The sequence below is a fragment of the Pezoporus flaviventris genome, unplaced genomic scaffold, assembly GCF_033815535.1.
Source record: "Pezoporus flaviventris isolate CSIRO_AGI_PZ_B2104156 unplaced genomic scaffold, CSIRO_AGI_Pfla_v1 ptg000007l, whole genome shotgun sequence".
Lineage (NCBI taxonomy): Eukaryota > Metazoa > Chordata > Aves > Psittaciformes > Psittacidae > Pezoporus > Pezoporus flaviventris.
Window position 1 is genome coordinate 71,132,915 of NW_026892555.1, and position 25,115 is coordinate 71,158,029.

Sequence of the window (25,115 nt, forward strand, 5' to 3'; positions counted from 1 at the left end):
CATGCAAAGTGCAATTGACAAAATCTTGAATTAAGGCAAAATACTAGTGAATAAGGATGCCGGTATTCCCTTGGGAATTCACATAGCTATATCAGAGGTTTTCGGCTGTCAAAGCACTCATCAAAGTCTGATGAGGGAAACATTGTAGATGAACAATACTAAAGGACAGATGCAACTTGTGCAGATGTTTAGCATCTGGAAAGATCACTCCGCCATTGAAGCCTTTTTTGTGTAGTTCTTATGCACTCTGGCAAAAAAAAACCAAACCAACAAATGCTGCTGGAGCAGGCCCTGTTTGCCTGTTGACGCATCAGCAAGCTCCGCCAGATGTTGCTGGTGATACACTGGCTACACAAAGTGGAAAGGCAAACACTCAGTAACTCCACAAAGAATCACTTTGGAAGCCACTTTCCTTCACTTCAATGTCCTGGATCAGGTGTCCTAGTGAAAAATACATTTTCAGAGCTAAGCAGAATTAGGTCTGCAAAGATCTCAAGAAATTAATTCAGACCTGTTTTTGGCACTCAAACCAGAAAGAACTGGACTCAAGAAGGTCCCCGACACACTTGCCTTGGCCCCTTTCCTACTGTGCTGCTAACAGTAGCTAGGACTACAGAAAAAAAAAACAACATACAAAACAGGCAATTTTATTTAGAAGAACAGTGTAGCACAAGCCCTACTGAAAACCTTCCAAGGCCATCTATCTGAATTATTGATAAACGGAACACCATCCAAAGAATTGATGGTGTAAACAAAACATCTATAAAGTTTCTGGAATGTGCTCAACAGTAATAAAGGACAAAAAATCCTCTGAACTTGCATCATGCTTTTATTAAAAGGATATTTCCAAAAATGCCCTAACATAAAATATGGGATACAGCAAAAACATTCCTTTGGAGCAAACAGCTGCAGGTTAAAAAAACAGAGGAAAAAACCCTATCATCTCATCAACATTTACTGAAGGCTCATGAACCTGTGGGTCAATGAAAGCTAGCCTAACCTACCTAGTAACAGAGAGGAGCTACAGAACAAGTTTCTTTATGTCTTCTTTATGGACTTCTTCCAGCTAACCAAAGACCCCTGCAAGAAAATCCCTCTTCTCAAATCACCTCTACACCACAAACAGCTTTGCTTGTGCTTCAGCCCACACACAACAGACCCAAGTCAGTCCTAATACAGGCGCTACATGCATACACATGTGGCATTCTGATCAGGCTCTGCAATGATGTAGCATGTCCATTATAAAAGAAATTTAAAACGTGCAACACAAATTAACTAAAGATTAATCACGTTGTTAATATGGGCTCAAAATCTGCAAGCACTGACAGATCAAAATGCCTTTTCAGAGTGGTAATTGATGAGTGAACTTGCAGGCATGGAAAACTGGGAAATCTACATAATTGGACAAGTATTTGCTGGAAAATGCACTCCTTTTTGCGTGTGCAAATGTACACCATGCTTCCTTTTGCAGAAACTGCAGCAATTCATATGCCACCTCCACATCCCCAAAGGCACAATGACAGTCATCAATAAACACTACCATAAACTTTCCTTTGCCAAAACAAAACCTTATTCACTCTCTCCTCATCTAGCATTTAAGAGAAGGAAAGGAGACAGCTCCTGCAATGCAAATGTCTCCTGCCAGGACCAACAAGTAATGGATGGACAGCCAATACTAAAAGGAAGACTGGAGATTCAGTAGATCCCAGAGTAGCCTGGAGCTTTTGAAATGAGTTTGCATGAGTTTTCAAGAAAGGCTTGCCAAATCAGGCATAGAATTATTTATTTCCCCTCTAGTATTTCAAAGTTGTCATCCATAGATAGTTATATATATTTAATTGAAATATAAATGTCTATAATGCATATATATATACACACACGCACACACACATATATACACATATATATGTCTGTGTGGGTGCCATCATTAAGAATGCATTCATCCTTCCTAGGCTGCCACTGAGAGGTGGTCATCAAGGCCAAAACAGAACCTAGAAACAGGCAAAAACCAACCCAAAACTTGTCACCTCAGGCTGTAACAAGTTGAAATTTCTGATTACAGCTCAATGACTAAAACATATTGGTGGAGGACACCTACCCTTCTAGAAGCACGGGCCAAAATATATTTGCCATGCCTTTCAGTAGCATTTTCTGCTCAGGAAAGCTTGAAGATAGATTAAAGCAATTACAGAATACATACCAGGGGACATTACTAATGGGACTGAGTTGTGATCCTGCCATTAGCTTGTTATATATAGATGATTTTATATACAGTGTATACACTGCCCTTGCCAATGAGGTATGGAAATTACACCAAAAATCAGTGTAGGAGCAGGGTTTTCAAAATTATGTATATGCACACATATATGTATATATATATATATATACATAGATACACACAACTATGCTGTATTATATAGTACATTTTTATATAATGTGCATATAATTATATAATGTACTGTATGTCCACAATGCAGAAAGTATAAAGAGAATGATAATATTATATGCATATGGTTAAAATATTAGAAATATATTAGCAATATTGTCATTGTCAGAAGACTGCCAATGGCAGTAATTTCTTCTTTTACATTCTTGGCGAGATCTGGGTTTGCTGTACGAGGCTTTCTTAGTTACAACTCAAATATTTTCTAGCACTAAAGCAGTGTAGAAGTTGCAGGCATGCACATGTGCTCTCGCTGTCTGATGATGAGTCTGAAAAGAGCAACACCAAAGCCTGTGGGAAGGGCATTCAGGGCACTGGCTCTCCATGGTTCACTTTAAAGCTGTCACTGCAAAAGAACTCAGCTCTACCAGTGTTCACCAGTCAATGGTGGAAGCTGAATACTTGATCCTGGGAATAAACAGCATTGGTCCATTCGGCATGAAAACTCAGAGTAAAGGAAATCAGAAAAAGACTGGAAAAGTCTTTATTCTGCAAGCTGAAATTGAGAGTTACAGGCTTAATCATGACTTACAGGGTTTGTCTGTTTTGTTATTTAGAAAACACCATATTATCCAGAAAACACCAAACAAGAGCTCAGCCTCCCTTAGAAAACAAAATAAATGAGCATACAAGCCCGGCTTTCTTTTTCCACAGAGCTAGCACAGACCTCTCTCACTCACACAACGTCTGGTATCTCTGTTTTGACAGTGGTGTACTGGAGCAAAACAAACTGCACACAAGAGAACGGGAGGACAACCTAGAAGAACTCATTCTTAGTTCTTTAGCCACTTCTCTTGAACCTTTGCCTAGAAGAGAAACTGCGGCTGTTTTAAGGAGCAGCAAGTCCACCTGCTTCAAGAGATAGGTCTGACTGAGGATCAGGACTTTCTTGGATTGTCGTGCCAGGCAGCCAGGAGCAGCAATGGAGTCTGATCCCTACAATCAATACAGCTGCTTGCTACTCAAAACTCAAATAAGGCATCATAGAATCACAGAATGGTTTGGGTTGGAAGGGAACTTAAAGCTCATCCAGTTCCAGCCCCTTGCCACAGGCAGGGACACCTTCCACTAGACCAGGTTGCTCCAAACCCCATCCTGGCCTTTAACACTGCCAGGGATGGGGCAGCCACAACTTCTCTGGGCACCCTGTGCCAGTGCCTCACCACATTCACAGTGAAGAATTTTTTTCCTACTATCTAAACTAAACCTCCCCTCTGTCAGTTGAAAACCATTCCCCCCTGTCCTATCATTAAATGCCCTCATAGAAAAGTCCATCTCCAGATTCTTGAGGGGCCCCTTCAGACACTGGAAGGCTGCTATGAGGTCTCCATGCAGTCTTCTCCAGGCTGAACAAGCCCAACTTTCTCAGCCTGTCTTCATAGGAGAGGTGCTCCAGGCCCTGATCATCCTCGTGGTCCTCCTCGGGACTTGCTCAAGCAGGTCCATGTCCCTGTTGTGTTGGGTTTACCAGTTGGGTTTATACAGTACTCCAGGTGGGGTCTCACAGGAGCAGAGTACAGGGGGAGAATCACCTCCTTGCAAGCCACCTTCTTTTGATGCATAGAGTTGGCTTTCTCGGCTACAATCATTACCCCAAGTTCTTCTCTGCAGGGCTGCTCTCAATCCATTCTCTGCCCAGCCTGTATCTGTGCCTGGGATTGCTCTGACCCAGGTGTAGACCTTGCACTTGGCATGGTTAAACTTCATAGGGTTGGCACTGTCTCACCTCTCAAGTGTGTCAAGGTCCCTCTGGATGGCATCCTTTCCCTACAGTGTGTTGATTGCACCACACATCTTCCTGTCATCAGGAAACTTGCTGAGGGTGCACCCAATCTCACTGTCCATGTCACCAACAAAGATGTTGAACACTGCTGGTTGCAAATCCGATCCCTGAGGAACACAACTTGTCACTGGTCTCCACTTAGACATTGAGTGCGACCATACAGCCAATTCCTTATCCACCGAGTGGCCCACTCAGCAAATCCATACCTCTCCAGTTTAGAGACAACTACTTCAGATAAACTATTTCAGAGTATTATTACTACTATTGGGCATGTGCTTGTGGGCAATAATTTCAGTGGAAATGATATCTCCAAGAGAAGAGTTTGTGGTCATCTTACACTGATTATAAAATACCCTTTTTAAGGATGTAATCAGAACCTCTAATAATAAAATTAAAGAAAATAAAGAATAGTGCAACTGGGCTTGCATTCCTGTACAGAAACACCAGTTTGCAGTTTCTCGCCTTTGAAAGACTGAAAACTGTTCACTGATTTTTAAACCACCTTAGCCACAGCCTTCACACAGGATTTGAACATAATAATGCCATTCAAAGAAACCGCAAGGAAAGAAGTAATTACTCACAGGCTTCAAATTTTAATTAATGCTTCCTGTTGTAACAAGAATAGGGTATGTTAAAGGGTACCTGGCCAATCGAGTTTCAGACTGCTTGCTTATTTCTTACAGTAGCTTTTACCACGTTGTAAAACTGAAATCATTAATTTAAAACCTTAAAATATCGACATGATATGTTTACTACCAAGTCTTAAAAATAATTGGGTCATTATCATTAAAAGCTCCTTAACTGACTGCAACTTGAAAGTGCTTGCAGTGGTGGAGATGTGATGTATAAAATGAAGATGTTTTTAATCCCATTTTTAATGCTATGTGATCTAAACAACCAAGACATCAAAGTCTGCACACTTTCTAACACACGGCTTTTCAGTTTAATGACATCCAGCTTTCCATTGCACTCTCCTCTTTGTCCCACACCCTTCAACCTTCCCGTTTATTTTAAATTACATTAAACCTGTATCAAAGATGTACAATCCTAAACCTACAGCAGAGCGAACGATACCTGCAGTGGCGGCCCCCTGTTCGGGGCAGTCAGCATCAACTTGCTCAGAGGTCACTATTTCCCTTTCAAATGATCATTAGCTTCAAACCACAGGAAAATGAGCCAACATATCCTCTAAATATTAGCAACCCAAAGATGACTTCCAGAGAAAACGAATGACAACCCAGGTGCGCCAACTCCCCACTGCTGGTTTTGTTCTGATTCCCACTGGAGCTTAACAAAGTTTTCACCAACCAGTTTGACAGCACACCTGACTACCACACTGCTGCATGCTAACATCTATCCTTTAAATCACAAGATGGTTTAAAGACAATTTGCTTCTACTCTGCACCACTGGTGGCAGCCTCCTGGTGCCACAGCTGTTCCTTGGTGAGCTCCTGCCTTCAGCTTCAGCCATATGTGCAAACAGCCCCTGCAGTCCTAGCAGATTTATCTAGGGCACTGCCTTCTCCATTTTCAGTTGTCCCAGCAGCTTGTGTAGCATGAAGCTAAGGTTTATCCCATTTTGCTAGCTGGGACACCTGGAAGTCAGAAGAGGAGGTAGCAGCATCCACATGTGAAGGAGCTGAAGGGAAAGGGGGCTCCTGCCCCCAAACCCACTACTTCTTTGTGGGTAGCAGGAGGGTGGGAAGTGCAGAAAACTGCAGGCCAAAACCAGGAAACAGGCCTGAATGTCTTGGAGAAGACCTGCCAGCATCATAGGGAACCTGAATCCTTGCTTGAAGGAATGGTGGAAGAACCTCTCTACAGTTAAACCCTTCCAAGCCATCCACATCTCAGCTTGGGAAACACTGCTGTATAGATGCAGCTATCTCCTCTTGTCAGTCAGACATAGTGTACCAGCTTGGTAGAGTTGAACTCACAGGTCGCAGTGGTAAACAACAGATCTTTCCAATAGTTCAATACCTTGATTACCTTCAGCAAGAACTACTGAGTTTCAGAGCACCTTCACACGCCAAGACTGTGTGCAAACTCAGTGTCACTCCCTTCTCCCATTCTCCTTGTGCTTGCACAACTACTTACTTAAGATGCAAGCTGTTCAGAGCAGGGCCTGTCTGCTTCCTCACCTCACAGCTGCCTTTCTGTTAACAACAAACACAAAATAACACAACCCTGATGCTTTGCTCCTGGGGTGTTTCATTGCTTTTTTCCTTTTTCTCCAGAGATAAGTTTAGGAAACAGTCTATCCTAATTTCAGTCTATTAGGACTGCATGACCACAAGTCGTGCAACACAGTCAAATCAGACCTGATAACTCAAAGCTCTATCACTGAATCTACATGTCTATATACAGGACAAGGAAGTCCTTCCTTGTAGTTGTATTAAATAAAATCTTTAAAATCATTACAATGGCAATCTGAAGTCTCGTGTTCTGCACAACATAGCAGAAGCCCACAAGAAACATTTGTAAGTGTACACACAACTCAACACCTGTACTGTCGATTTTGAAAACACTGTAAGTAGGCAATGACCCAAATCTAACCCGGCTACATTCCAAGCCAGCGAGTCAGAAGGCTGGCAATTAAAATTATACTAACCAAGAAAACAACCCCAAGAGACACTTCACCTTTGTTTGAATGTAAACCCCTATCTAAGAATACCTGTTATACTTTTTTCTTTTCCCCAGATAAACCAGGCAGTATTGATGGCACTAATAAATACCTGAGTACACACAGTCTTAATGAACAGACTGGACAAAGAAGTGGAAAGTTCCTCATCTGCTTAAAGATTTACACTTTCTTTGTAGCTTAATGAAAGCAATTAAAGAAACAGAAGTCAGGGTCAAATAAGCAAGCTGATTAAACTGGAATAAGCATGTTAATGAATAATAATGAAGTTTAAAGGTGTCCTGAAGGTTCTTTACTTTGTTCACTGGCCAAGTACCCAGACTAATGATTGAAGCTATTCTCTATTTTTTCTGTACTTTCAAACTTCATGTTGGCACAGGGTTTTCAGTATACTTTACTGAATTGTCTCATTCATGAACAATAATGATCAGATTTTTTTTACTCCTTACTTAATACACACCCTTCAGTGCTAGCCAAATGCTAGCCTATGTTTTGTGGCTGTAAAAGGCTATGTGTCATGGTAAGAATACCACTGTCTGTACAGAATAGACAGTTGATAGTTTAGGAATTGACAGTTTGGAGACTGTGGCATTAATAATTGCATTTGCAACATATTCCTTACAACAAATATGCATTTAGACTGGAAGCTTGCTAAAGCAGGGATTTACTTTTTATTCTTCACTCACATAATACTTACTAATTGATCTAGTTCTGGTTCACAGATTCAGAACCTTTAGTACTATTGCAACACAAACAAGACAATCACAAATGTAATGAAAGCTGCCTCAAGACTGGAAGTCTCTCTAGGCAAAAGACTCTTTTGACCATGTGGTCTGAGGAAGGAGGCACTGAGATGCCATGATACATTGCTTGATCTGGTCAAGAAATCTATGCTACAAATCCTTTTTAAGCTACTTCTGCTGGCAAACATAAACCCAAGTAAAGGCAGCTGTGAGGGAGTCATTTTATACAAGCAATTATCTATTATCACTGCCAAAAACTTCACGAGATACAAGTGTCACCAGACAGATCAGAAATGCTCATTTCAGCACTTCCCATTTGAAACGGACGTTATCTCCTTAAAATGAAAGGGTAAGAAAAAGAAATTCATATTCCAAACATCCAATATTTTATTCCAGATGGTGACATCTGTGACATTTACAAACAGAACTGAACATCATGGTCTTCCCTCAAACAAGAGAGTGTTGGGATGTCATGGACTCATACTGGATGAGACACTCTTAGGTCCCCATTCCCTGAGCTTCTCATGCTCAGGGCGCTTACCCTAGACAGTGAAAGTCTGGGAGTTCATGAAGTACATCACACAGAATTTGCGCGATGTTGAACTTAAAGAGGACACTTGGCAAGCAGCACTGCATCTTACAGCTTCTCCTCTTTCCTCCGCTCTCCTAAAAAACCAAACCAATTTCCCTGACATTTTTTGTGCTTGCAAGAGACCAAATGGTATCTTTACAACCTACAGCACTGAAACCTTTTGCCAACAATGAAAAACATCACCTCTGTTTACCCGGGAAAAATAACTCAGAAGTGAAATCACTGAACCTACCTTTCCTTAAGTTCCTCTGCTGCCCACTGCTAGTTCCAAGGTCATGAAAAATCTATTATGACTAAAGGCAATAACTAATTAAAAAACCAAACAAAAAACCCTGTGAATTTTCGGCTAATAGTTCTAGTTCTTGAAAACCTCAGTGCCTCGACTGACTACAGATCTCTACCACTAACTTCCCTTTTTAATAAACATTTAGCTGTGCCAAGCCCCCCTTTGTTTTATACATTTTAGATAAAACTCTCCTGCCAAAGCAGCAGAACCGTGCTGTGATGAAAGCCACAGTCAGACACATACAAAATCTCAATAAGCTCATCAATAAAATGGCTGCTTAGCTCCTATCCTAGGAGGAAAGTTTTAAGATGCTGATGGATGACTTTGCTGAGGATGATTAAAACAATGAAATAAATCTCGTGCTCGCAGCAGTACAGGACAGATTCAGGGAAGAGAGAAACAAGCAGTTTGCTCCTGTCTACCTTGCAGGGTTAAAGCCAGCCAGGCAGATGCAGGGTCTGTGCAGAATATACAACCACCACAGCTCTGCTTTCCATGCCTCATGCTCCCTAATTCTTCACGTGCAAACATTTGGACTTGACCCTCCGGCAGAGTATATTCTTCTCCCCCAGACATAGATAACAAGAACATACATCAAACTGCAAGTAAGGGTGCCTCTTGCCTACCTCAGTATGGGTACCCAACCTTTTCTTCTAGATTGCCATAGTCTAAATCTACCTCTTCCATCTTCCTTGACTCCTTTTCTATCCTTTCTTCTTCTTCATTTTTTCCTCTCATTTTTTCCTCATTCCCATACTTTCCATCTCCTTTCCTAACGCCACTTAAACACTCTTTGAGCTATGATGCTGGCAGAATTAAGTATCAGCTTAGATGACCAAGAAATACCTCTAATTATAATTTCTTCAAGCAATTGTAATTGCTTACTGTGCCAGTGTACCAAATCAAATTTAACAGGAAAGGAAACAATGTTACTTTGTTGCATACAGCCAAGGTATCCCAGACTTTTTCCAAGTTATCTTCCAAAGGGATGATGAGCTTTTTGACAAAACTTTTTGCATTTCAATAATTATACTAGAAAAGGCACCCACACTTCCATCGCAGCACCAGAAGAGCTGGGTTTATGCTCTCTGTAAGTCTCCATGTTTATGAACACAGACGTAACAAGACCTAGCAAATTCTGGTTTACTCAGTTACAAAATGATTCTAGACAGGGGTGGGGAAAAGAAAAGAAAAAAAGCAACCTTTTCCTGCAACTTTTCTCTCCCTTATAGGCTTTTTTCCAAAACCTCTATGTATCAGCATGTTGCTGGGATACAATAATATTTTGTTTTCTTTTATCATTCTGGTGCATATAATCTTTATCACAGTTCCGCATGGCTTTGCTCTGTGCCTCCGCTAATAGTCCAAATTCATACTAGTGGGAAAATGGCTAGTGACAGAATTCAAGCTGCAAACCTGATAGCTACAGACCTATCTCAATCCCGTCAGCAGTCTCAAAGCTCAGGGAGAAAACACAGACTGCACACCTGTTCCTGGTTAAACAAAGAAAATTGGATTTTTATCAGTCTGCCTGTCACCTTTTACACAGCCCTGTTTTGTCAAGAGCTACTAATGAAAGAGCTTAGCAGCAGATAAAGGACATACAGCTTTGACTGAATTCATAGATTTATCTAAAACATTTTCCAGCAAGATTTATATTATATTCTTTTCAGTGCTGAAATAGGGTTACAAAGCATGGAAATGGATGTCTTAAAATATGTGTCTGCATTACTGCATATGACTGAGAGGCTTCATTAATAATGATGTCTCTGAAGATTTTGGTTTTGCACATAGTATTGGAGAAAGTTCAAATATACGGTCTATAACCTATATTAATTTTGGCTGGCATTTTGAATGGCAGCCCTAGGTAAAAACAGAGGGATTTTAGCAGTTTGTATGCTAAGATGTAACCCAAGAGTTAACACGTTCATTTCCTTCTCTTGCCCACGTCTCAAGGACACAGTACCTGCTTCACCAGTGTTCTTCTCCAACATTACTTCTATGGTTACAGAGGCACCATGTGGCTGAATTGTGTTGGAGATGGCTGGGCTGACTAGGTACTCTGCTCATAGAGGTCTATACTATATAAAGACTTAAAATAGACAACGTTGGCTGTATGACGCTGCAGCTTGAAGACCTGGAGGTCTTTCTGAAAAGCCAACCTAACATTTCAGTGGTACCAGAAGAATGAAAGACACTTCTGAAAAATTTTAAAAAAAAAAAAAAAAAGGCTATGAAGAAACACACAGCTTTTAACTGTCCTCTAAAACCCCTAAAAGAGTAAGTTAAAAACCAACAGAATGAAAACAAGAGTTCCAGTAGCAAACTAGTAGAAAAAGTTCTCCCCATAAAGCTGGAGATGCAAACTCGAGTCCTTTCCCAGCTCCATATCTCAGGCTACCCTGGACAATGTAGTTCCTAGCAAATACCCTTCCATTCAGCTGAGGAGTCAAAGCTGAATAAATAACATGCTAACCACATCATTTCTTTGTGCACATGAACTGCAGGAAACTTATGAGCCTCAAGCACACTTGCCAGATGGGATAATTAGGCTCAGACAGATCACTGACCTTCCCAATAAAATACCCCAGGAATGGAGGTTGACAGGAATGGAGCTGAATAAATCTGTGTCATGTTACCACACTCTCAAACAGTCCACGGAAACCCATCTATACTGATTCATCCAGCAGCTACATATTCCTGTGGATGCATCTTGTGAGGGTTGAAATCACTGGATTTTGAGTATTCTTAAGTATTCTTTGAATTTTCTTTATGGAAAATAGGGATCAAGAGTTCACTGCTGGGAACTACTCAGCTGTCTTTCCATGAAAATGATCAAAGTGCTTATATATGCATTTATGCTAAGCTATTCTTCCTTTAATTGTCACTGAGGCTGGTTTGTCACACTAGAACAATTTGGAGGAAGTCAAGGCTTTGAGACAGCACAAAATGCAAATGCTATTTCACCTTCCACAAATGGAAGGCATGATACCCATTTAAATAACACTATTTTATCTGGAATTACATAAGTAAATATAATCAAATAATCTTATGCTTGTAAATAAGTTCATTATTTCAGAGCTACAAAGCCCACATGAGAACTGCGCTCTCCCTGAAATCACAGAGGTTTCCATCCTTTCCCCATATAGTCTATTTTTCCTTCCTCGATGTGCACCATGATGTTCAAACACACACTTATGAATAATCACATTCACACAAGGCTACTCTGCTATTTTCCAGGCACTGTCACGTCATGTAATTCTTTCACATGCCAGTATGCCCTAAACCAGAAAGGATTAGACACAGTGCCAATTATTGCTCAGCGCAATCTGCTATGAACAAAGCACACACTGCAACCCCAAAAGGCAAGCAACTGCAGAAGTTCACGGGCAAAGACAACAGCAACTCTTCAAGAGTCCCTTCACTCCCATGGATATTAGGGCTGGCTCAGTGAGCCGCAGCAACTGGCAACATCTTTTCCTGTACCTGTGTGGCCTCGCATTCTCAGGAAGCCATAGATTTAGTTTATCCAAAAGCCTTCTATGAGCACAGCCTACAAATACGTTATATACCCCAACACAGACATGCAGCTCCACTTGGCCATACACTATATGCTCTTGCATGAATGGATCCATGGCAGGGGGGCTGGAACTAGGTGATCTTAAGGTTCTTTCCAACACAAACTATCCTACAACTCTGTAATATGAGACTTGCATCTATATACATTACTTGCACAAGGAAATATGGGGCAGCAAAAGCTAGTCATTATTTTAACAAAACACACATATTTCAAAAATCAAACTAACTAAATATTCAAATTCAACTTGCAGCCAGATCTGCCTTCTATGTACAAGTTCTTTGGCTGGGATATTCAAAGGTGATTGAAATGCCCTATGCCGGCATCAGAAACAGGGCTTTGGTGGGGAAGTTGTATGCCTCTGACTCCACATGATGCACTCCTACACACTGCCTATATATCCAGCTGTCCATGCGCAAAAAACAGTTAATCACAACAGAACTGTAACAGTATTTGTGTATCTAACTTCTCCTCCCAACCCCCAGCTCAAAATCATTTTAACAGCTATTCAGATGGAACTCTACTAATGAACTAACCCATAAATTTTAAAAGAAATGCATGTTTTTAATTATAAAGCAGGCAAGTAAGCAGAGAGGGAAATCAAAAGATAATGGATCAAATCATCATGTCATTTATCTGCAAGTAAATTAGCAGTCAGTCCAGCAAAACAAGAGGGGTTAGAAGAATATATGAAATGAATCAACCCAACTATTCAAGCTCAGTATTTTACCTATTTCATGCAAGTGCCACCTGTGCCACAACTACCCACAGCCTGAATTTACAAGGCACTACATGGTAAGAGATTTGACCCTCAAATTACTTTAACACTGACCTCTAGTGACAACAGGTGGGACTGTACCTTTTTATGGGGCTGCCAGTTGGGAACACATCTTCAGGCTGTACTCACTATGGAGGCTGCTCTTGAATCTCCAATCCACAGCTAATCCCACCGCAAGGGTCATGCAGCCAGGGTGGGACCTCCAATTTGAGCGCATTAGCTACAGTCATGTGTGAATTATGGGTCTGTAGAAATTTTATTATTAAATCCAAACCTGGTTTCGCTTCTTAAAAAAGAGGAAAAGGCAACAATCCTGAAATACAAACACTAGATTTTGAGTCTTGTAACGGTAACAAACGTACTGCAGCACAAGCTAGGCACAGCTACTGACATGAGAACTGCTCACATCTTAGGCAGTCAATCAAAACATCGTCTTTCATCTCAGGGGTTGTAATACCAAGACAACCTTTCCTCCTGTAATGCGCTGTAGAAAAAGTAGCCATGCAGCTCTTGGTACAGTACTCTAGCAACTTTCTCTTCAGAAGGAGGGTGCACTCATGGGAGCAGGTATTTTGCCCATGGATCCACCACAACACAGTCCAGATGGAAGGATGAGCATGCTACACCAAGTTGCCAACCACCCTGTCTCACGAAAGTGAGAAAGCTACAGCTGCCACTCCAGTACACAGCCCACCTGTCTTTGCATGCAGAACCACAGAATCATAGAATAGCTCAGACTGCAAGGGACCTCTAAAGGTCATCTAGTCCAACCCCCTCTGCAATGAGCATGAACATCTTCAACTCGACCAGGTTGCTCAGAGCCCTGTCCAACCTAACCTTGAACACTTCCAATGATGAGGCATCAACAGCATCTCTGGGCAGCCTGTTTGAGTGCCTCACCACTCTCATTGCAAAACATGTCTTCCTTCTATCTAGTCTAAATCTACCCTCTTTCAGTTTAAAAACATTACCCCTTGTACTATTGCAACAGGCCCTACTAAAATGTTTGTCCCCAGTGTCCATGAAGTGAAACAAGAAGGTAATGGCCACAGCCCACTGCATGAAACTGCTTCAAGAGGGAGTTTCCAAAGTGGGAAGTGCTTTCACTAAGCATGGTGTCTGATGACACCTGTAGCATATGCATATATACATATGTATGTGTATACACATACAAATAACATGGTTACTCAGGAGGCTCTAAATCTGCCAGATGGATCTCAAAGAGCAAGGATAATCTTTCGAGCTGATCCCACCCTGGGGTAGATATGAGTGGGTTCTATATAATCTGAATTGAAAAAGTTCCCTTTGCATTGTCCAGGGGTTGTAATCTGTGTATTTCATTTAGACTAACATGTCAGGGGAGATTTCCATTTTCTGCCAACTATCCACCCCGAACATTTGTCTCTAGTAGCAGACGTCAAAACCAGAGCCCGGAAAACTTCTCCTGCCCTCCCCAAAACTTGCTTCAGGGGCTGAAAGGTTTCCAGACTGCTCCTCCAATTAGCCAGTACCACAGGGGTTTTCACGGAAACATCTTCCCATGCACAGCCCTAGCCAGGCGACTGCACAGCCAGCAGCACAGTCAGGGGTGAACACCAGGGCCCTGAGGGACTCCATGCACCCCCACAGACCTCAGAGCTAGAGCCTAACCAGTCATACCTAGGCACGCACACAAACACACACACACAAACCCATGTATTTCAAGATAATTGACTTGACTCTCCAGTCATTTTGACTGGAGAGAATTGGCTGTCAGAACAAACTTAACTAAGAAGACGGAAGATTAAACACTCAACTGATGTGAAATTAAGAAGTCCTCTCATACTGACAAATGCATTACCTGCTTGTAATGAAAACTGCAACGGAGAAAACTTCTCTGCTGAATGAGCTGCCAGCACGAAAAATCAAAGAAGTGATTATTTTTCAGCACCACAGGCATATAAATGGTAAAATTGATGACTGCCTGCTTACTAGCAAGCCAGACAGCTTTTAGCAATGCACCTGGACCTCGCTTCCCTCAATGCTTGGACCTGACAATACTTCGACGTTTTAGCAGCTTACCCAATGACAGCAAAACATGTCAGCCACAGGAGAAGGAAAACACCTTATATAAATACACTGAAATCAAGACCAGTCTGAGGGTTTAATATTTAGGCTACAAACCAGGTAATGAGACTTCCTCATGTATTCCAGGTGTATGTATGAGCGCTGAGGGATGTACACGGTTAACTAGAATTAAATATCTGTGGAAAAAGACAGAGAGAGATATACACTAAATAATGGATGCAAAATTGCCTCTAAGTTGTCATAATCATTATCTGGCTTGGACCTCAGCATCAACATGAACTGGTCTTAAAAACAATCATTTGTTCATGTTAGTGGCTGCCAAACCTCCATCTACTCCTTTCATTAACAATATATCAGGTTAGCAAGCTGCCATGGCAGGAAAATAATTAGCTTTCCATCGTGGGGTGGCACATTCTCTATTGCACTGACATAACAAATAACTCCATAAATTGCTATAATTTATTTGTGTCTGAGACTTTTTTTTCCTCAATTAGCCCTTCAGAACATTGTATTAAATACACATGAACTGTAACTACAGAAAGTCTTTTGGCCCATCTCAGAAGACAGTATGGGTAGTTATTACACAAGCAATTTATGGGTGACCTACCTTTAGGTCATTTAAATAAAGCTTGACAGAATAGCTGAAAGCAGACCATAACAAAAGGCATCCTCACTCGGTGTCCTTTCCGTCATCCGCACGTACTGAGTAACACGCTCTTGTGTCCCAGCACACACACAGTGATTGTACAATGGTTATGTGGGGAAAAAAAACCTGCTGCTGTTTTAAAGATCTCTTAATCAGGTCTGTCTTCTTGCCTTACCAAGAAGGTACATGTACTTCTAGGATGGGTTTGGCTGGGCCAAAGTCAAGACAGCCTAACCTTTTTTTCGGCAGAGTGCTTTAAAAGAGGCAGTTCAAAAAAGAAATTCTAAGACGTGGACAGCAGGAAACAATGTCACGTTTCTGCTCGTGTGAAAATTAACTCCTATAAGCAGGTTTAAAGCATGTCACCCCAAGCAGTTTTATTGCAGCTAGCTTAAGGTGTTTTATTTCTTCTATTAAAGATATAATCTTTATTTTAATCCTAGGAAACTGCATGTCAGAACTATCTTCTGCAGTGTGCTCATGGGTTAAATACACAATGCATTAAGGACTGTATTATGTACAATGCCTTTTGATTTTCTTGCTTCTCTCTTGACTTTGTATTGTGAGCACAGAGAAGATTTTCACTGACAGTATCCCTCTCCCCCAGCAGCACACTTTATCACGTGATTTTTAATTCATGTACTATTAGTACTAAAGACCTCATCTGCTCTCACAGGGGAATATTCAGCTTTCCTGCTGCTCTTCTCTGTACTTCTGTAACCTCTTCCTGCTAAGTGCTCAGCAAACACAGAAGATTACACAAATCAGGTGGGAGGAACCAGTCTTTATATAATAGCATACTTCTAATAAATGCAAGCCTTTCTTAATGAATCCTGACAGATGTTTACATACAGCATTTCACATTGATATTTATCTAAAACCACTTGGCAAAAAATCTTAACAAATGGTCATCAAGATATCCAAGCAATTTATTTCACTACCTGACACAATGGTTTTGCTGAATTTCATTTACTATTATGCTGTCTTGTTACTTGGCTTCATAAGATATCATTAACAGCCACTACTCCCTCTTTCTCTTCTGTCTTTAATAGGACTCACTAACTGTCTATCTCCCTCAAAACTGCCCAGCTTACCCAGTGATTTCCCTCTTAATCTCAAAATGTTCAAGGGAGTTTGAGATCATACTACCAGAAAGGAATAGGAACTATTTTGGCATAAGAAGTAATATCTTTACTTTTTCTGGGAAAAGCAATTAACACCACACTCCTGTGAAACTACGTTTCTGAAAGGAGAGAACATTGCAAGCATTTCAAACACAAGAGGCTAAAACGCAATTGCCTGGATATGGACCTTCTTTATTCAGTGCTGTTCACCAAATAGTATTTTGAGCCCTGATACAATGCATTATTTGTTCTTTTCTTCTTGAGGCTGTTCCATCTGATCAATTCCATTGGAAAAGAAAAAAAATTTTAAATCACTCACTAGGTAAGCACGCAGTGAAGTTACAGCTGTCTTTTCCATGGGTGATAAACAGCATGTATCCTGCTGCTTGCAAAGAAAAGTTGTCAGCAACCAGGGTGCAACAGCAAACGGTTGCCACAAGACAAGAAATGATGCAGGAGAAAAACACTCGTCATCTCTAAGACTGCAAGGTCAGTTGCATTTACCTGTGCAACTTTTTAATAGGCTCCCCCACCCAAGGGCTACTGGCACAGAAACAACCAAACACAGCTGAAGACTCAGCAAAAAAACAGGGCATTTAGAAGAAAGTGATGTTTTCCAGCCGGAAGTCATTCCTCTAATGGAAATTTAACTAGCACCAGTGTAGGCAGCAAAAAAACACCCCCCAACAAAAAAAAAAAAACACAAACAAAAAAACCCAACCTACCAAAAAAAAGCCAAACAAAAACCAACCAAAATTATAGAGTTTTCCTAAATGAAGATAGAGAAGGTTTCCGTTGCCTATCAGCTTTGTCATGTTAATCATTTCGGTAACTGTGAAGGTAAGGAATTACTTAAAAACTGCTGGGGATTGGTTGGTTGGTTTGGTTTTTTTTTTTTTCTTTTTTTTTAATCACTGCTGTACAGCTGAACATGCTCAATGAAGCAAAACTGCATGGATAATTACCCCCATGGAAGCAATCCAAAGGTTCACGAAATAAAAGCTGCTTCCAATTTAAACATCAAGGTTTTAAATTAGGAAAGTACTTGAATCTCCAGCTGATAAAGATGTTTTACCTGCTGGGCAAAGGTAATGGTCAGGGACTTAATTCAGAACTCCCACAGCACACAGGGTAGGGGAGTTCCCCCGTGCAGCAGTTTGAAACAGTAAGATACCACTTAAAGAGACAAGAAAAACAAGCACTGCTATTTTATAAACATTAATAAAAAATACCAGAGGCTTTTAGGCTCTCCCCTAAGAACCTGTCACTCCCCTTCCTCCAGAACTGCCAGAGGAGTACAAGTCAGCCCCTAGTCAAGCTGATGTCAGGAAAGGAAATAGGTTTTCCTCTTCATCAGATCTGTACTTCATTTACAGTACAGTTCAAACAGGACTGAAAGAAAACTTCTGCAATTGCCATCATGCTAATGCGAGACCTAAGACATAACCCAGAGAATGAAGCGTAATGAGTTAAAGCAGACCTTGCATTAGCAATGCTGCACTGCATGGAAAGGCCATTGTGGTTGCAAAGCACAAACCATAGAGGAGCATAGTGTTAAGAAATGAAGTGTAATGGAATCAGCCAATTCCCTGCTCCCATCAATCAGTAAGTCACATGGGTCAATTCACATCTTCCTTAATGCCTAAAACTGAACTTCCTGTGAAAAATAAGCAGAGAAAAATTACACTGCACTTAGAAGTTAAAGGAGATTTTTGAATACATCATTTATCATCAGAGGGATACTATTAGTATTATCAGAGGGATATACTAACATACCATGACACTTTAGTGTAAACCTCCACCTCCCCTTTAAGCCAAGCAAACTCTTGGATGCCTCATTTAACACAATGGAATAGCAATGAAAAAAAAAAAACAGAAGAATGTACAGCAAAACACACAAGTATATATCTTCATTACTCCTTTTGATCACACTACAAAATACTAATTATCCACATAGTCCTATTACTGTACTACTGTAGCACCTAGCTAGTAAATAGTTTCTATTTGCAAACACGATTATCTGCAGAGAATACAACTGAGAACTTACGTGGACCGTTACAGTGGCTCAGCTAGCACTGGGTAATGCATTAACCTATGGTAACTCAGTTAGGAGCAACACAGGGCTTCAGAGCTCATAATTTAACCAAATAGCTAGTGTTCTACTGATAGGGAATATTATTCCAAGGATACAGTATACAGTGAGATGCACTTGACAAGTATTTCAGACCTTGGAATCTTAAATGCCCCCAAATCTTTGCCGTAATTTCAATCAGTGACAATACAAAATTGAAATAAACATCAAATAGAAGAATGGGGGGAACAAAATCAACACTGGGGATACTTTCTCTCATTAACACAGCATAAAGAAAAAGACTCAACAAAGGAAAAACTTAACTGCATCAATGTCGTTTTTCTGAACTTTGAACCGCAAAGAATGAACACTAGGGGCAGTGTCTGAAGGAGGATGGGGGTCAATATGAGCTCCACAATTATTTTCACTTCTTTAACATGTCACCTATCTCCATATACATGTGTAACTAAAACTGCAAATCAAACTCAGAAAGTTACTGTATTAAGAACCTAAAAACCAAAACAAACAGCCAAAGCAACTGATTACTTCATTTTGACGAGCACTGGTTAGCTGTTTCACTAGAAAACAACTTGTGCTTCAACTCACAGTAAAGTGATACCCCCCGCAAGCAGCTGCCATGAAAGTGACTGATACAGCAGAATTCAGCTGTGATATAAGAGTTAAGCCTGCAGTATCAGGTAAGAGGAGAAAAACTGCCTGCCAAAGAAATGCTTCTCAGGCTCACTGCAGCAGCCTGTAATGAAAAAAAGAACTGCAGAGTGAGTTCTAGAAAGCTTGTAGGATACACTCTTTTTATATTTTTAATAGACTCTTCTACACTCTCCTATTTAAATATAAATACTACTTTAAATACTGAATACTAGTATAACTTCTGATTACCCTCATAAGTTTGAGCAAAATGAGAGGATGCTATACACTCAGGGAGGACATTTACTGCTGCCTTTTGCCTGCAGAACTCCCACGTGAAGCATTTTGGCTTCTTGGTGAAAAAAAAAAATAATAGAAAAAAGGTGTATATGGAATAAATAAATACCTATACATTACATACAAAATACATATACACTATATAAATAGATTTGTCCTGGTAACTGATTTAGGCTCAGTATAACTGGATACTTCTGCATGTCTTCAGACAGATCCTTCTCATCCTCTGACAGCTTAATATCATTAGAAAAGAAAAAGCCATATACCCTGGAACTCACTTGTAAACTAAATACCCTCAGAGGCAGTAACACCACCAACCGCCACGTAGCCAGCTCAACATGAAAATACCAAGTCAACATTGGATCCCACAACTGTGTACATGTATGCACACGTGAGCTGGAAATGACAAGGCCTGGGTGGTTTTGGCACAAGGTTTTGCTCAGCCCAATCTGCAGCTGCAATCCATGCACATTTAAACAGGTTCTGATCTAAGTGGAAAAAAATCCTAAGATGAAAAAATCCTAAGATGAAAATTCAGTGATTTCTGCATAGGAAGCACACACAGCTTGTGTAGCCACCAGCTTTCCCAGAGTGGAGTGAGGAAGTAAGAGTGGTGAGCAGAGAGATGAAATGGGGTTAAAGAAAATCCTTGTGTTAAGGTGACGCAGACTGAACTTCCTCACAATTTCATCAACAGCAGAAACTAACAACAGAAACTACTGAAAGTTGTTTACCGATTTCATCTACCAGATATCGAAGCCACTTTAAATGCCCAATGCGGCCAAAAAGAAGCAAGTCTGATATTTCTTCCTTTCAATAAAGAGCTGCCAAAATACCTGCTCCAGTTTTTCAACCTACCTGCATATTCAGTAGGCAATTTTAATCATGCACAACTTTTCATGCAACTTTAATGGTGCTTTTCCCTCTGAAACATTCAGTCCCCCAGAAACATTAATATTTCCTGGTTAACAGTCCAATATTATAAATCATGTTGTGAAATAAAGCCTATTAAGTGGAAGTTTTATGCAGATTTTTTTCTAAATGACTCATGCACACAGAAACAAATACTACACTGCAAACACAGGCATTTAAATGCCAGAGCTAAACACATCAGAAGGGAACAAATCACATTGACACACAGAGTATGGGTGGAACTGGGATTAGTTTGAAAGGATTTCTTGTTCATTAGGTTATTATTTTTTTAATGTAAATTCATTTCCGTCTTATAAATTCTGTTTCAATCTTATAAACTAGATTTTACAATATTTTATGATTCCTGTATTTTACATCTAGAAGAGACCACCATAACCACCTGATTTGATCCCTTCCTTAATGAAGGCTGAAGAACCACTCTCAGGCTTTAAAACTTCTGGGTCTTCTTTGCTATATATTAACTGCCAAAGCATGACTGAAAAAGGTATTTAAAAGGAAAGTAAAAGGAGGGAGAGAGGACAATCAAAGTCACTGTTTATCTACGTTTCACAACAACTAAATTCCTGATGTTTGCAATAGCCCTGCCTTGACCTCTACCTGGACAGCATTATGGTACTTTTGTCATTACTGAGATTGAGGCATATACAGTCGAGGGCATATCGTATTTTATTTAAACACACCACAGAAGGACATTAAATTTTACAGGTCAGATTCTCCAAGGTACTTGAGCAAAGCTGGGGCTGCAGGGAAGAGCACACAGCCAGCTCATGTGAGAGCTGCCAAGGTACAGCTTCCCTTTCTCTGCCCATAATAAACATCCTTCAGCCTTTTTTCTGTCAAACGAGTCCCTTGGCCCAACACAATCCCTTCCCCACCTGGATTTTAGAGGGACAACAGCTCACAGGTGGTATGATACTGCCTCAACCAACACCATTTTTTTTTTAACAGACTGGAGACCCTCAATGAAGCAAAGTCCCATTGTACAGTTAGGTGCAAAAGGGGCTGGAAGTCTGCAGCATTTGACCCCTTTGAAAAATCCTTCATACAGATGTAGGTCCCCACTTGCCAGTTCAGAGGCACTCTCAAGTCACCTCATGCCTAAACACTGTAATTCTACGTAAAGGTATTAATGCAAGTTTCAATGAATCAACCCCACAGTATGGGTATACAAAACCATGACTTTTACCCAATCAGGCCATATCATGTTAGACCTGCACTTTACTAGCAGCAACCATTTCAACCACAACACATATATTTCAACTGTAACTATGAATCTAAATCTGAAATGATGGCCTGATTCATGCCACCTAAGGCACTTGAGATGACTGCATCCAGAGTAAAGTCTCCCTAGTGCATGCCCAGTGAGAATAGACAAGGCATCTGTGAACATTCCAGCCCTGAGAAAACACATGATTCCCTGGGCATCAGCACTTCTGTACACAGCCATGAGCCTTCGTTGACAGGAGAAGCTCAGCTCTACCTGCTGCAGACATAGCAACCCCAATGCACAGACAGATAAATGCTAAGAAGGCACCAGCATCAGCTTCGTCTTATCCAAGGCAATCTTTCAGCCATATAATGAAATTAAAATCTCTCAGGGACCTTAGAACAAAAAGTTTTTCGGTCTAGCAACCACGCCTCCCCCTCCAGGCTCCATGTGGATTGCAGGTTTAATCTCATCCTCCTGAAAGAACACCGTCACGAGCAGGGCCTCCCCTGACTCCATCGACTGCTCTATCACTTCATGCTTCAGACAAAGCAGCATTTAGCTGTGTATGCATGTTAGGGCCCTAACACTGGAAATAGAAGTGGAACAGGCAACCAAAGTAATTTAACTGACCAAGGTAATTCACTTCCACTATGACCCCCACCCGCTTCCAACAGCCCCAAATGAATCAGTGTCAAGTGACTAGCCTTAGTTCCCCCTAATGGAAAGGGAATTGTATGCCTGTTATCTTAACCCTTCACTCTGTACAAACTGTAGAAAGGTCTGTACCCCATACTAGGCTTACTGATACTGCTTTTAACAGGGACAGAAGTACTTCACTGCTAATACTATGAAGTAGGATGGAGATCTGAATTGGGCACCTGCTACTTAATGCAACTCTCTGAAGTCACATTTAACTTTCTGGATGTTTTTTCTTGTTCCTGCTGCTGTTGGTTACCAAAAGCATGAAGCTCAACCTGTCAACCCACACAAGAGGAAAACCCTCCATCTCCACCCTGCTTCCCTGCAGGGCACGTACATAAGAGAAACACAAACCAGCTCCCTTAGCTGTAGTGACTTAAGACGCAAAAAGCAGAAAAATTCACCTCACCCCAAGATTTTCTCCGTGATGTATCACCTTTTATCCCTTCTATACACTACTTTTCAGAGAGATACTTCCTCAACGTACTCCCTTGTGCCCACCCACAAAGAAGAAAATACTATCTTCAACTACAGAAGTATCTAGGCTCCTCCTAAAAATTTGTGATGTGATAGAAAACACTATTAGATCTTACACATAAGGCTGTTCTTCACTCTGCAAGTTTTCCATTCATTACTTCTTACATTCAGAGTAAGTCTGAACCTACACTAGCGCACAGTTGCATAAGCCCAACGTGCAGTTACCTATTCCTCATCTGAAAGATTGCCAGCACATTTGTGGAATCAATCTGGGGGAGTCAACTAACCCCCCTCATTCCCACAAGGGATAACGCACAGTGTCTCACACCTGCCAGGAGGCTGAATTCCTTAATTTTTAATAATGGCAGGCTTTCACTAGATTTCCATAATTCTTAATCAGGCATTTGTATGTGGTATTATCAGTGACAGATGCAGTTGCTTAGCTCTCATTCTGTTGGTTCACTGCCAGCAATCCACAGCCCAGGCAAGTTGGGAAACTGTTACGTATTATGATGCACCAGGACAGGGAGGGAAAACAGTTGGGTTTGTTTGCATTTTTAACACATAAAAGTTAGTAAATATAGAGAACCTAAACTTCACCTCCCACCCCTTCCTGCTCTACCAAAGGCAGGATACAAATCATGACAGCAGCTACCTCCTCACTTGTACACTCTCCACGGCTCCACCTTTCCCACTGTGCAGGTTATGCAGCAAAGATCCCTATACATCACCCAAGCTCTTCTGGGTCACTAATACAATGTTGTTGACATCATCGCTGTGACAATCAACCCTGAAGCACAATGTGATGATTGCTTCCCCAACTCACATTCACAGCGTATTTGTTCCAGCAGGCTTGAAAATGAGGGGATGAGGCTGGCTAGGTTTTCCTGCTCAGTAGGTTTTTGCACCAATCTAATTAAAAACATTCAGCAATTCACTGAAGTTCCCTGCAAAATGCATGTGTCCCATACTTAAAAATACGCTCTGAAAGCAAACAGCCTGGTTTGGGTTTTTTCTTTCTGCACTTCCCAGATGGAGAGGATTCCTCAGAAATTTCTTTGTGATACCATACTGAAGCTGCTGAACCAGAAAAGTTGAGCTGCTTCTAAGCTATATTGGTTTTGTTATTGTTAATGGCTTTTTTCCTCTTCTAAAAGCTAGCAAGGAAAGCCACTCTTGGTTCTCTGACATGCAGAGAAGTGACAGTACAGCTCACTGGAAACAGACAGCTCTGGTCACCTTGGTCTGAAACTGGGTCAGGGATGCCAGCTTGTGGTTATAGCCAAGGAATATGCAAGTAATGCTTGAAACTCAGACACCGAGGACAAGATCAGCCTTTTGCTGCAGGCAGAACTAGGGTAATTCAGCATTAGCCCTCAGAGGAGGCAGCCTCCTCACAATTAAGGCATGTTTTATGTACAGTTTTTAAACAAAGGCTCCATTTCTGGGAAGCATGTCAGGGTATCCATGCAAGCAGCCAAGCAAAGCCCTGCACTGCCATACCAGCTTAATCCAAAGGCAAGCCACTGCTGGGAGATGGCCACTGCAGTGCATTATGTTGATGCTTGTGGGAGAACATGTACTCACGAAGTCAATCCAGCTCCAGTGTTAACACTGATGGAGAAATTCAGCAGGAAAGACTACACAGACTTAATGTGTTATGTCTGTGACTCCATCCCCAATACTGAAAACAGACCTTTTGCCTGACAAGAGCCACTCTGACCTGGGGAACTACAGCAGAGCATGCACACACAAAAAGCCTGTGAGCACATCAGGAAAGCTCTTGCCATCAAACAAGTGCTAAAGGATGCTCTGCACTGGCTAGCTATCACATCACCAGCTCCTAAATTCAGCCTGCCTCAGAAACTGTCCCTGAATGCATCAAAAAATGCCTGTCCTCAACTCCAAAAGCAGAGTGCCCTTAAGCTGTACATCCAAGAACAAATTCCTTCAGGGCTGTAACAACCAATTAAGGGATGTGAAGCAATTACTTTTATACCCATACAAATGAAACTCCTCCAATGCAATTAACTATCCCTTATCATCTACTGTTGAATTTGTGGAAAGCACACGCTGTACACTCTCTCCTCCCCTAGCTTT

At 41.1% G+C, this 25,115-nt stretch overlaps 1 protein-coding gene across 1 annotated transcript in view; it reads right to left on the minus strand.

The window, feature by feature from the left end:
- VWC2 (von Willebrand factor C domain containing 2) overlaps positions 1-25,115 on the minus strand; it is a 53,595-nt gene that overhangs the window by 20,100 nt on the left and 8,380 nt on the right. The gene's annotated exons all lie outside the window — the stretch shown is intronic.